The sequence below is a fragment of the Loxodonta africana genome, chromosome 19, assembly GCF_030014295.1.
Source record: "Loxodonta africana isolate mLoxAfr1 chromosome 19, mLoxAfr1.hap2, whole genome shotgun sequence".
NCBI classification, from domain to species: Eukaryota; Metazoa; Chordata; class Mammalia; order Proboscidea; family Elephantidae; genus Loxodonta; species Loxodonta africana.
Window position 1 is genome coordinate 30,732,569 of NC_087360.1, and position 13,763 is coordinate 30,746,331.

Below are 13,763 nucleotides of genomic sequence, written 5' to 3' on the forward strand. Positions count from 1 at the left end.
TTTTGGGCTCAATGATTCTTTGTGGTGGTGGTGGGGCTGTCCTGCGCGTTGTAGGATGTTCAGCAGCATCCCTGGCCTCACCCCACTAGATGTCAGTAGCAACTCCACCCCAATACTCCTCTGCCCATTGGTCCGCCAGGGGGCAAAATTGTCCCCAGTTGAGAACCACTGCTATAGACTCTAGAGTTAGGAAAACAAATGAATTCATGCAACAGTGTGGATGAGTCTCACAAACACAATATTGAAAGAAACAAGTCAGACACAAAACAGTACATACTGTATGTTTCCATTTATATAATGTTCAAAAACAGACATATCTAATTTAATTTACGGTGCTAGAAGTCGGGATGGTGGTTATCTTTGGGGAAGGGGAAGGCCAAGACTTGCATAGGCACCAGGAAGTTTTAGAAGCACTGGTAATGGTCTAGTTCTTGATTTCCATAATAATTAACCCCTGTACTGCCAGGGGAAACCCTGGTGGCGTAGTGGTTAAGAGCTACAGCTGCTAACCAAAAGGTTGGCAGTTCGGATCCGCCAGGCACTCCTTGGAAACCCTATGGGGCAGTTCTACTCTGTCCTGTAGGGTCGCTATGAGTCAGAATTGACTTGACGGCAATGGGTTTGTTTTGGTTTTTGGGTACTGCCAGGGCTCTATCAGCTAACTCAGGTGAGCCTCAAATCTCCTAAATGGTTTACAGACTTATCACTCAAGACTTGGAGTTCTAGATCAGAAAACAGCCCTCCTTCCCAAGGAAACCTGTTCCAAGAGTGATGTCAGCCCTAAGAATAATTGCATGTCCAGAGCCAGACTCCACCTGGTTTACTTGCCTTGGGTCAACGTGTTTGCATTGAGCACTTCCGCACTTCCGCACTTCCGGAGTTAGAGTTTTCGACATCTTTTTTTGTTGTTGTTGTTGTTCCATTTGTAAGATAAGATTTTACTAATGAAAAGAAAATTTCTATTCTTACTTTTCCTTTTGTTCACTTTTTCTTTTTTGGTGGCAATATATAAAACCAAACATACACCTCTCTGCTCTGCTATTTTATGATGGATGGCTCCTTCCTGAGGCAGCAAGATGGCAGCCAGCAGCTCATAACTATGCCACTCAGTCCAACAGTACATGTACGTGCAGCTCAGTGACACTGGATACAAACTTCATATGTTATATCATTCTCACTATCTCTACTCCTAGTGTTACATCACCATTAATTTAGACTCTCTGCTCCTTCAAGTTCTCATCTGTGCTTTAGATTAGCTGTTGTCACTTTGAACTGATATAGGTAATTCTTTTTAAGAGTGCAATGCTCAAGGCAAATATTCTCTTTTTTTTTAATTTTTATTGTGCTTTAAGTGAAAGTTTACAAATCAAGTCAGTCTCTCACACAAAAGCTTATATACAAAAACATTTGTTTGTTTTCACATACTCCCACTTGCTCTCCCCCTAATGAGACAGCCCGTTCCCTCCCTCTACTCTCTCTTTTCGTGTCCATTTCACAGCTTCTAATCCCCTCTACCCTCTCATCTCCCCTCCAGGCAGGAGATGCCAACATAGCCTCAAGTGTCCACCTGATCCAAGAAGCTCACTCCTCACCAGCATCCCTCTCCAACCCATTGTCCAGTCCAATCCATGTCTGAAGAGTTGGCTTTGGGAATGGTTCCTGTCCTGGGCCAACAGAACGTCTGGGGGCTATGACTACTGGGGTCCTTCTAGTCTCAGTCAGACCACTAAGTCTGGTCTTTTTACAAGAATAGGGGGTCTGTATCCCACTGCTCTCTTGCTCCCTCAGGGATTCTCTGTTGTGTTCCCTGTCAGGGAAGTCATCGGGTCAAGGCAAATATTCTTTATTAATTGAGCTAAACTGTTGTTTAGTATAATGATGGCTTCATGGGATAGTTTTGGTTATAGGTTTAAAGACTGTTTCCTGGCAATAGATTCAGGGCCTGCCCATCCCTCCTCCCCAGTTTCAATACAGTTTTCAACATCTTTTTCACTAATCTTCCTAATACTGAGAAGCTGAAAAGAACCCTTGTGTCCTGGAAAGACATAAAACCACATTCATGCAAGGCCCATTCATTAAGTACATTCAGGATGGATTACAATGTCCCTGAGCTCTGGTTCTAAGAATGCAGAGACCAGTAAATGAATGTAGGCCTGAAATAAGATTAGGAGTGGCTGCTTAACCTACTTTGAGAACAAGCTGTTTTAACACTAAGTACCATCCATCCCCATATACATAATTAATGAACTAATTACAAACAAGTCTTATCTAATCATTTAAGCAGGCCTCACATGACCCATCTTCGGCTTCACTTCTCTGCTAGAGTAGCTGCCATTTCCTTGAAAGTGATACTACTTTATTTTAAAAACAATACCCTACAATTTAGACCATTTTACTAATTCAAGCCAGCCTTATTCCAAATAAATACAAATGGGAGGTGAAAAGGGGAGGCGTCCAAATCTTTTTTTTTTTTTCTAAACTAAGATGCACATGCCAAGAATTTAGGGCTGCAAATGTTTACAGAGAGCAAAATTTCCCCAGAAAAAGGCAAAGTTATAATGCCATCTTTTAACCAAACGAAAAGCAATTGTGTTAAATCAGCACCAAAGCAAATGATACATACAACAGTAATTAGCAAAAATTACACAGTAATTAAAATCACGATGATTATGTGAGTGAGAATAATTTATACAATCATCTCCCTGCTCACACTGAATATGGTACAAGTCCAATAGCAATAGCTGAGAGCTGGGCTGGGTAATGAATTCAAATTGCACCATCACTAATTATGTAGTGATAGATTGGCCACTGAAATTGAGGAATAAATAAAGTCTCTGACCAGGATGCACAATGTTATGTGGATTTCCCAAGGCTACAGAATGGGGACTCTCTTTCTCTCCATTCTCTGTCTTCATAGTTTTGTCCACTCCATGGTGGCAAACATTTGCTACACTTATTGTTTTTATCTACTCAGTATCTTTAGGGAAAGGAGCCCTGGTGGAGCAAAGGTTAAGAGCTTAGCTGCTAACTGAAAGGTTGGCGGTTTGAACCCACCCAGTTGCTCCATGGAGAAAGACCTGGTAATCTGCTCCCATAAAGATGACAGCCTAGAAAACCCTATGGGGCAGTTCTACTCTATCACATGGAATCGCTATGAGTTGGAATGGACTCAATGGCACCTGAAAACAACATCTTTGAGAAACTTCTCCTTCCATACCATTCCTGTGGCTTGCCTGGGAATAGCCCCATCTCCCAAAACCAGGTGAGAACACTGACTCAGACCTAAAACAAGAGGCTCCTCCATTCCTCTTGTCTATCCTGACTGGCTCAGTGATGGACATGTGACTCACTTTGGGTCAATGGAAGTCAGGCTCAGGGTTTTTGGCCAACTGCTGAGAAGTTTTTCTTTACTGTTGGACTGAGGGGTGCAGGTGTGAGCTGCTGGCCGCCATCTTGTTGCCTCAGGAAGGAGCCATCATACAGAAAAGCAGAGCAGAGAAGCAGTAAAAGACCAAATCCCCATGATCACTTTTGAGCCACTGGATGTAGCAATGCCTGAGGCTATATCTATCCCTGGGTTTCCTGGATGCATAAGACAATAAAAATTTATTTTTTTCCAAGCTAGGTTGAGTTGGATTTTATGTCACTTACATCCATAAGAATCCTAACTAATGTACTATGCAGAGAAGTCCCAACATCTCCCTGAATCTAGGCCGGAGTTTATAACCTTCTAGATAGTTCCACTTGGATATCCCTAAGCTCATTAAGTTCAACGTACTTAAACTGAGCTCTGTGCCCCATCACTAATAAAACCCTTTAGCATGCCCGGCACTATGACCTCCCACAGTTCTGGGGAGACTCTTGCCTCTGGTCTCCGGGAGCCCAGGGGAGCAGTGTCTATGCCTCTCCCCACATCCCTGGAAGAGACCCTGATCCCCTACTCTATCTGCACCCTGATCTCCTGTCCTGGGCATCACCTCTTTCATTGCTAAGAGGTTCTCTATGGTGCTTATTGCTTCCTGCAGTGGGTCCAGTTCATTTCCACAATCTCTGGGATGTGGATCACCCTGTTACAGTTTCCCCAAGTCCTGCCTGTCAACATCCCTGCCTCCCAGGGAATGTCACCTCGCCTGGCCTGGACTAAAGGGAGGAAGGTTAAAGGGAGCTTCTGCTTATTAAACACTAATTTGGTGTCAGCCCTTCCACCAGCCACTCTACAGCTATTAATTCTTTAACCCTGCAAAGGTGATATCATTAAGCCCACTTCACAGAGGAAAGACTGAGACTTGAAGATTGTAAATTGCTCATGGTCAAGCAGCTAGTTAGCGGCAGAGCTGTGATTAGAAAGCAGTCCTACCAGACTCCAAAGTCTATTGTCTTTTCCTTAACCCAGGCACAGAAGTACGTGTGTCTTCAAGCCCCCCTGCCAGCCTCCAGTTTAACACTGAGCCCACCACCTGTCTCTGCTCACATTCTGCACTAGGAGGCTGAGCCCCAGACCTTCAGTTTTCCCTATTATATTCCATCAATCCTGGGTTCCATGTTGCTAAAAACTTGCTTTGTGATCAGAGACATTCAACTAGTCCGGCAGATCCACCCTTGGTTCTTGATATCGGCGTCATCCTTCTAATCACCCTGGTAAGAAATCATCTACTTTCTATCCACTGGTCCTTTATTTGTCTGTGCAGTGAATATTTATTAAATACAGACTATGAGCCAGGTACTGTGCCAGGTGCTGAGGTACAAGAAGGATAAAGACAATGTTTGTGCCCCTTAAGGGGTCACAGCCTAATGAGGGAGACAGGCACTGAACAGATCATCTCAACACACTATAGTAAGTCTACTTGTCTGCCAGTTTGTTGTACAGTGGTGGCTTGCATGTCGCTGTGATGCTGAAAGCTATGTCAACGATATTTCAAATACCAGCAGAGTAACCCACGGCAGACAGGTTTCTGTAGAGCTTCCAGACTAAGAAAGACTAGGAAGGCCTGGCGGTTTACTTCTGAAAATTTGCAACGAAAACCCTATGGATCACAACAGAACGTTGTCCAAGTCACTTGCTTTGGACACATTATCAGGAGAGAGCAACTGCTGGAGAAGGACACCATTTTTTTTTTTAAATTGTGCTTTAAATGAAAGTTCACATCTCAAGTTAGTTTCTCATACAAAAATTTATACGCATATTGTTATGTGACCCTAGTTGCTATTTCTATAATGTGACAGCACACTCCTCCTTTCCACCCCAGATTTCCTGTGTCCATTCAACCAGTTCCTATCCCTTTCTGCCTTCTCATCTCGCCTTAGGACAGGAGCTGCCCGTTTAGTCTCATGTGTCTACTTGAACTAAGAAGCACACTCTTCACGAGTATCATTTTATGTCCTCTAGTCCAGTCTAAACTTTGAAGAGTTGGTTTGGGGAATGGTTTTAGTTCTGGGTTAACAGAGAGTCCGAGGGCCATGTTTTCTGGGGTTCCTTCAGTCTCAGTCAGACCACTAAGTCTAATCTTTTTACTAGGATTTGAGTTCTGCATGTCACTTTTCTCTGGCTCCGTGAGAATAGCATGTTTGTTGAAGTAGAGGGCCAATGAGGGCGAGGGAGACCCTCGATGAGATGGATTGGCACAACAGTCCCAATGATGACCTTGAACATGCTAGTGATTGTGAGGATGATGCAAGACCAAAAACTGTTTCATTCTGTTGTTGTACACGGGGTCATCATAAGTTGGAGTTGATTTGATGGCAACTATTTATCTAATATTTATCTAATATAGTAAAAGTGCTACGGGAGAGGGAGGGAGCCCTGGCGGCACAGTAGTTAAGCACTCAGCTGATAACCAAAACGCCAGCAGTTAGAAACCATGAGCCGCTCCGCAGGGAAACGATGTGACAATCTGCTTGTGTAAAGATTACCGTCTAGGAAACCCTATGGGGCAGTTCTACCTCGTCACTATGAGTTGGAATTGACTTGACAGCAACAGGTTTGGCTTTTTTTTTGTGCGTGAAGAGGGGCACGTGGGGTCTGTGGCAGAAGAGCAGAGGGTTACTTGACCTAGCCAGGATTTCTGGGAGGGCTTCCTGAGGCAGAAAGTTGAGTCTTGAAGGATGAGTGCCAATTTGCCAGGTGAAGGAGCAAGGCAAGGGTGTTCCAGTCAGAGGGAATAGCATGAACAAAGGACCAGGGGTGGAAACAGCAGTGTGTGAAAACCAGAACCACACCCATTGCTGCTGAGCTGGTTCTGACTCACAGCGATCCTGTAGGACAGAGTAGAACTGCCTCATAGGGCATCCAAGGAGCGGCTGGTAGGTTCAAACTGCTGACATTTTGGCTGGCAGCTGAGCTCTTAACCACTGCACCACCAGGGCTCCATAGTGTATGAGGGACAGCTATAAACCATTTGGGGTACAAAGGATGAAGGGGAGATGGAGGGAAATAAGAGCGGAGAGGTAAGCAGGGGCTTGATCATGGATAGCATTGTATGCCAGGCTAAGGTATTTGGATTCTATCCTTTATGTAGGGCAAAGGCCTACAAAGTTTTTCTGTAAAGGACTAGTAGACGGCAAATATTTCTGGCTTTGTGGGCCATACAGTCCCTGTTCCAGCTACTCAATTCTCCCACTGTTGTGCAAAGGTAGCCACAAACAGCATGTTAAAAAAAAAAAAAAGTGTGGCTGTGATCCAATAAAACTTTATTGATAAAATTAGGTTGCGGGCCAGATTTGGCCCATGGAATGTAGTTTGCTGACCCTGCAGGAGGATATGGGAGACCACTGAAACCAGATTTTCATTTTAGAGGGTCAGAATGGCTCACGTGTTGAGGATGGATGAAAGAAGGGTGGCGTTGAAAGGCATTTGCCAGAGTCTAGGAAAGAAATGATAACAGCCTATTTGAAAGGCATTGGCAGTGAAGGACAGAAGTAGAAAGAGTCAAGAGCTATTTGTTTGAGGGTGAGCAGAATACATTGATGACAGAGAGGGATAACAACCTAAGATGATGCCAAGAGTTCCAGCTTGGGTGGCTTTATGAATGATGTTGTTGTTGGCTGCCATCCAGTCAGCCTCTGACTCATGGTGACCCCATACACCATGGAATAAAATGCTGCCTGTTGTTGTTGTTAGGTGACGTGGAGTCAGATCCAACTCATAGCAATAGAACAAAACATTGCCTGGTTCTGTGCCATCCTCACAATCATTGCTATGTTTGAGCCCATTGTTGCTGCCACTGTGTCAATTCATTCTCCTTGAGGGTCTTCCTCTTTTTAGCTGACCCTCTACTTTACCAAGCATGATGTCCTTCTCCAGGGACTGATCCCTTCTGCTAACATGTCCAAAGTACTTGAGACAAAGTCTTGCCATCCTCGCTTCTAAGGAGCATTCTGGCTGTACTTCTTCCAAGACATATTTGTTCATTCTTCTGGAAGTTCATGGTATATTCAATATTCTTCACCAACACCATAATTCAAAGGCATCAGTTCTTCTTCAGTCTTCCTCATTCATTGTCCAGCTTTTGCATGCACATGAGACGATGGAAAATATCATGGGTTGTGTCAAGCGCACCTCAGTCCTCAAAGTGACATCTTTGTTTTTCAACACTTTAAAGAGGTCTTTCATAGCACATTTGCCCAATGCGATACGTCGTCTGCTTTTTTGACGGCTGCTTCCATGGGTGTTGACTGTGGATCCAAGTAAAATGAAATCCTTGACAACTTCAATCTTTTCTCTGTTTATCATGATGTTGCTGATTGGTCCAGTTGTGAGGATTTTTGTTTTCTTTATGTTGAGGTGCAATCCATACTGAAGGGTGTGGTCTTTGATCTTCATCAGTAAATGTTTCAAGTCCTCTTCACTTTCAGCAAGCAAGGTTGTGTCGTCTGTGTAACACAGGTTGTTAACGAGTCTTCCTCTAATCCTGATGCCCCGTTCTTCTTCATGTAGTCCAGCTTCTCTGATTATGTGCTCAGCATACAGATTGAATAAGTAGGGTAAAAGAATATAACCCTGATGCACACCTTTCCTGATTTTAAGCCACACAGTAGCCCCTTGTTCTGTTCTACCAACTGTTGGTCTACAGGTTCTTCATGAGCACAATTAAGTGTTCTGGAATTCTCAGTCTTCAAAATGTTATCCATAATTTGTTATGACTCACGAAGTTGAATGCCTTTGCATAATCAATAAAACACATGTAAACATCTTTTTGGTATTCTCTGCTATCAGTCCAGATTCATCTGATATCAGCAATGATATCCCTTGTCCCACATCCTCTTCTGAACCCAGCTTGAATTTCTGGCAGTTGCCTGTTGATGTAATGCTGCAACCATTTTTGAATTATCTTCAGCAAAATAATGTTGCCTGGGTCTGTGCTTTTCCCATGATTCGTTACAAAGGGAACTACTGTGATACACTCAGTTTTTGCTGGCTGAGTTTTGGAAATATATTGCCAGGCCTTTCTTCCTAGTCTGTCTTAGCCTGGAAGCTCTGTTGAAACCTGTTCAGCATCAGAGCAATACGCAAACCTCCACTGACAGATGGGTGGTGGCTGATCATGAGGTGCACTGGCCAGGAATTGAACCTCGGTCTCCTGCATGGAATGAGAGAATTTTACCACTGAGTCACCAAATGATCTGGTAATTCAGGGTGGGTATGTAGCGATGAGGGTTTTTTCTTGGCTATGCTGAGTTTGAAACACCAGGGAGATACCCAGCTGGTGAGCTTTGCAGTGTAGGCAATTAGATATGTAAGTGCAAAACCTGGGAGGATGTCAGAGCTGTAGATCTAGATTGGGAGTCATCTGCTCAGAGCTGGGTAGTTAAAGGCAGGAGTAGAGACCTGCCTGAGGAGAGCAGGAGGAGTCAAAGAACAATCAGGTGAAGGCAGCATCCTGTGAACCCCACCACTGGGAAGATGGGGCAGGAAGGAAGGAAGAGACCAGGATAGCGAAGTTTGAGGAGAAGCAAGGAGAAGCAACAAGACCAAATGAGCAGAGAGTTCCGAGACGTGTTCATCAGATTTAAAGTATAGCTGAGAAGGTTAAAGTCCCCTCAACACCACCCCAATCTCTCAGCTCCCTTCCCAGAGGTATCCACTATCTTCAGTTTGGTGTGTATCCTTCCATACCTTTTTCTATATACTTATAAACATAAATACATTTCTATGTATTTTTAAATGTCTCTCTGCAGAAGAGAATTCCAGAAAAAGATGAAGACTGGAGTGTGTCTCTTGGTTTCTCTTTGGGAGCTGCTGACATGCTGAGCAAAGTTCCAGTGGAGTGCTGGGGCGGTCTCCAGCTTAGTAAATTGAGGCATAAATGTGAAACGAGCAAGTGAAGACGTTTAGTGGAGAGCACACTTTTGAGAAACTTGGCTCTGAAAAGAAGGAATGGGAAGTGAAAGCTCAACAGGACTGCAGGCTGATGGGAGAGGATAGAGTTGGGATGGAGAGGACTGAATGTGTTCATAACCCGTGGAGGAAGAACGACTGGAATGAAGGAATTTGAGGATAGAGAGGGGACAGCAGATGGATTGGAGTGCTGTAGAGGGCAAGAAGGAATTAGCCTCAGACAGGACAGGACCTCATCTTCTGAGAACAGAAGGAAGGAATGTTAGAGACAGAGAGAGATGAATTTGTAGATGATAAGGCAGACTGAAGTCATTATTAGTTTTCTTTTAATAAAACAGAGTTGAAGGTGTTCCCTGAGAGGGAGAGGTAGGGGCTGAAGGAAAGTCAAGGTGATTTGGAATAACTGCTGAGTAAAACAGAGGGGCAACTGACCAGGGACGAGACAGAACATCAGCAGTCTGTAGCAGTTGCTGCTAGCTGCTGTAGAGTTGGCCAACTCATGGTGACCCCATGCACAATGAAACAAAATGCTACCCATCCTGCACCATCCCCACTATGGGTTGTGGATTGGACTGTTGTGATCTATAGGGTTTTCACTGGCCGGTGTTTGCGAGCAGATCACCAGGCATTGCTTCCTAGTCTGTCTTAGTCTGGAAGCTCCACTGAAACTTATTCAGTATTGTAGCAACACTCCAGCCTCCACTGACAGAAGGGTGGTATCTGCACACGAAATGCCTCAGCCAGGAGTCAAACCTGGGTCTCGCACGTGGAAGGCAAGAATTCTACCACTGAACCACCAGAGATGGGTCAGAGTTGTCAGCAGCATGGATCCACAGCACTGTGCGCACTTACAAGGCTGAGGTTCTGCTGGGTGTGTCTGTGGTGGCTGGGTGGCGGGGAGGGGTGGTCTAAAGTGAAACAGGGCTTGGACCCTGCTTGGAAAGTCTGATGTGCTGTGAGACAAGAGGGAGTTGGGAGGCCCACCATCTCTCTAAAACCCTCTTCCAGCAGGAGATAGCCTTGGGGGGCAGAAGGAGAGGCCAGGCACACAGCAGAGGCCAAGGTGAGCATGCCAGCCCTGGACTGTCCTGGCACCATCTGGACGGAGGCTCCTGAGCAAAGTGCAGCCACCACCACCAAACCCATAAGCTCCCTCTCCGGGGGCCACGGAGGTAATTGAGTGTCTCTGTCTCCAGAAGCTCCTGCATTTATCAGCGGCAGCTGCACAACTGCTGAACTGTAAATCATAAAGCTTTAGGTGTATTTCTCTTGAGTTGACATCCCCTTATAAATAACACAGGGAATGCTTTTATCTTTTTGGCAGAAGACTGTGCTCTCCCTTTCTTCTGTTTTCAGAGTGACCTTCTTTCTTAGCCAAATTGCAAATGCTCAAGTGGCTCATTTATTAAGCCCCTACGATGGAGCCTGGGTGGCGCAAACAGTTTGTGATCAGCTGCTAACTTCAAGGTTGGCAGTTTGAACCCACCCAGTGGCTATGCGGAAGAAAGCTCTGGTGAACTGCTTCTGTAAAGACTACAGCCAAGAAAACCCTATGGAAGCGTTTTACTCTAACACCTGGGGTTGCCATGAGTTGGGGGCTGACTCAATGGCAACTAACAACAATAATGATGTGCCAGGTGATAACGGGGATGGGCACAGAGGGGTCCTATTCTATTCTATGGAACCCCCTAGTAGAAAAAACACTGGAATAATTTAGTAGTATCTCTTCAAATTAAAAATGCAAATGCCCTTTGAACCAGAGAATCATTTGTCCATGTATGTAAGGATTTGTGTTTATAAAGCATTACATATAATAGCAAATACCTGGAAAGCACCTAGAAGCAAAATAAGAAGACTATAGTTAAATAAACTGTAGCATGCCTTTAAGATACTTTATAGAAATTTAGAAGAATGAGATGGATAGACTTATATCTACTGATAAGAAAATGTCTCTAAGGCATACTGTTGAAGGAAAGGGGCACAAAGTAAGACTTCATAATATATATAATATAGCATATCATTTATGTTTTTTCAAAGTCCACAAACGTGATATATTTGCTACAAGTACATGCATATGTTTATAAATACATAGAGAAAGGTATGGCAGGATACACACCAAACTGAAGATGGTAGCTACCTCTAGGAAGGGTGGTGGCTGAGGGGACTTTAACCTTCTCAGTTATAGTTTAAGTTTTTAAAGAAGGGACGTATCCTAAGATTCCTGTGCAATTAAAAAGAGCTGGAAATCAGGACACCTGGACTTTAGGTCTGCCTCTGCTATTAATTTGGGCAAGATATTTCCTTCAGCAGGCCTCAGTTTTTCCCATCTGTATACTGAGCGAATTGGATTAGATAATCCCAATGGTCCTCTCCAACCTAGAAGGTCTAGAATTTTCAAATCTTCAAACACATTCCAGGGCAGAGGCTCGGCATTTTCAGGAGATGATGCCTTTGGATATGACTTAGTAGGCACTTAATCTTTTGGATGAATGTTGAATATGAAATGATGATCCCTAGGCAGTTTTAATATTAGCTACGGGCCTGATCTTGCTAGGTGAGTGATCTACCCCTAGACAAATGGCAGTGCTAAGAGAGCCACGGCGGTGCGGCAAATAAGAATACAGGCTGGGCTCAAAGCCTGACTCTTCCACTTACCTGCTGTGTGACACTGAGCGAATTACTGACCCTCTCCGAGCCACAGTCAGTGCTGAGTTGTGACCAAGTACAGGTAATATTTTTGCTCCTGCCTGAGTGCTCTAGTCAGCCATATACACAACAAATATATATTGGGCGAAGGTGTCCCGGTGGCACAGTGGTTAAATGCTCAGCTGCTAACCAAAAGGTTGGCAGTTCGAACCCACCAGCCATTCACCGGAGAAAAGATGTGGCAGTCTGCTTCTGTAAAGATTACAGCCTTGGAAACCCTATGGGGCAGTTCTACTCTGTCCCATAAGGTCTCTATGAGTCGGAGTTAACTTGAGGGCAACGGGAGATCTTTCTCTTGCAGAGCCACTGGGTGGGCTTGAATCGCAGACCTTTCAGTTAGCAGCTGAGTGCTTAGCCGTCTGCACCACCAGGGCTCCTAATAATACTAATAAAGCAGCTAGTTTTCTTACACTCTTTGTGGGTGCTGGGCACTGAGTGAAGAGTGATTTGCACCATCTTATTACCCCAGACAACAACCCCGGTTTACTCATGAACAAACATGAACAGAATGGTTAAGCAACTTGCCCAAGGCCTCAGAGCTGCAGAGGAGAAGGTACAGGATTTAAATCCAGGCACAGTGACTTCAGGCAATATACTCAAACCACAGCAGCCTACCATTGCTCATGTGAACAGGTGACAAAGAACTTAGGGTCCTTAGCAAGCACTCTAATATAATTATGAAATTTGAACATTATGTTAATGAATATTCTTATTCTGCTCCAGCTGTCTCCAGTTCTTCTGCCCTCCCCTCCAGCAGACGAGGGAAAAACAAAGGTCTCTAGTTATCAGAGAGAAAAAGTCCTCATCGTGTGGGTTCACAGAGGACATGGCTCCTTCTCCACACAGACCTTTGTTTTTAATGATGCGCAGTAATCAGATAATCTTGCTTTAACTAATTCCGCAGGCGCACCCCATTCTTGGAGCCTTCCTTTGGTATTTTCTACATCAAATCTTCAGCCTAAGATTATCTGCAGACATTCGCCAGGCACTTGCCATTTGTGGAATATACCCAAAAGGTTAGCATGAACCCTCACCCCATTCTTTTCTAAGCGACAACCCCCTGGCTTCGGAGCAAACGCGTTTCAAGTCAGGAAGGGTTGTCTGGGTTTGCTCCATTCGTCTCTGCTGTTTCTTTCCATCTTATCACACTGGTCCTTCCGTTATCACAGAAGCGGTATACATTTCATCTTAATTATGCATCTGCTTAATCCATAATTTCTGATTTATGGCCATTAACTCCTAATTACAAGAGAGTCGCCCTTGAAAAGGAAAACCAAATGAACTCAGAGCAACGGAGCTGAAAAGCCGGTCGGAAGATGCACTGAAGCCCTGCAACGACAGGTGAATCCCGAAGCCGCCCGCGGGGCCACCTCCTGTTTGCATTCCGTGGATTGTGAGAGTCCCAGCTCAGGCCATAGCTGAATTCACCTCCCTCTGTGCCAGGGCAGACACAGAACCCAGACGTTCAGACAAGGTTAAAACCTCTGAGTGAGAAACGATCCAACCCGACATGCTTTGTACGGACTCTCTCTTTTTAAAAAGCCTACATGAACTGTTTATTAAAAAAAAAAAAAAACTTTATATCCATCACTTTCCATAACTGGAAAACTGGTATGATTTGGCTTGAAGAGAAGGCAACTATAATAAATAAATCCACACCTACTACTTTTTTTTTTTTTTAATGTTCACCATTATGCTATTTAAAAAATCATCTGGAAAATCA

General features: G+C 44.3%; 1 protein-coding gene across 2 annotated transcripts in view; it reads right to left on the reverse strand.

Moving 5' to 3' along the window:
* The window catches only part of MYO18B (myosin XVIIIB), a 305,824-nt gene that overhangs the window by 15,566 nt on the left and 276,495 nt on the right, over positions 1–13,763 (reverse strand). The window lies entirely within an intron of this gene.